Source organism: Seriola lalandi, unplaced genomic scaffold (genome assembly GCF_002814215.2).
Source record: "Seriola lalandi dorsalis isolate HSWRI2012SDOR001 ecotype SW California unplaced genomic scaffold, Sedor1 jcf7180002052304, whole genome shotgun sequence".
NCBI lineage: Eukaryota > Metazoa > Chordata > Actinopteri > Carangiformes > Carangidae > Seriola > Seriola lalandi.
Window position 1 is genome coordinate 1 of NW_019522857.1, and position 549 is coordinate 549.

General features: G+C 39.0%; 1 non-coding gene across 1 annotated transcript; it reads right to left on the reverse strand.

The window, feature by feature from the left end:
- Nucleotides 1–333: 333 nt before the first annotated feature.
- On the reverse strand, nt 334–406 carry trnar-acg (transfer RNA arginine (anticodon ACG)). The gene has a single exon. It is a non-coding gene; the product is annotated as a tRNA-Arg (tRNA).
- Between the last annotated feature and the right edge of the window lie 143 nt (nt 407–549).

Consider the following 549-nt stretch of genomic DNA (forward strand, 5'->3'; position numbering starts at 1 on the left):
TGCTCGCTGTAGTGATAGCATATTTCCATCTCTTCAGACAAAATGTTCCTCTATTCTATATGTAATGGCTTTTCTCAGAGTGTGACTAAAGTCAGTCAAGTTTACTGGATGACTGATCTGTCACTGTTTTATATTTTCCTTATTCTCAAAAGTTGGTTTTGAAATCAAAATAACGAGTAGGTAATTCTAAAAGTAAGAATGGGGCCAGGCTAGCTGTGAATGAAGGATTCTGACTGTTTGAAGGACATTTAGCTATCATTCTGTCTGCGCATTTTGATACATAGTATGTAGAGGAGGAGTTTTAGAAACGGCGGACAAGTTGTAAGTTAAAATCGAGCTAGCCAGGAGTCGAACCTAGAATCTTCTGATCCGTAGTCAGACGCGTTATCCATTGCGCCACTAGCCCCATGTACATTTGTGTGATGTATAACATTGATTGTCACAGAATTGCATATAAACAGTTGTGCTGTTGTAGTCAAGTGTGGAGAACACCAGACGCCTGCAACAAGTATATGTAAAACAAAGTACCTATGTATTGTTGCCATGAAG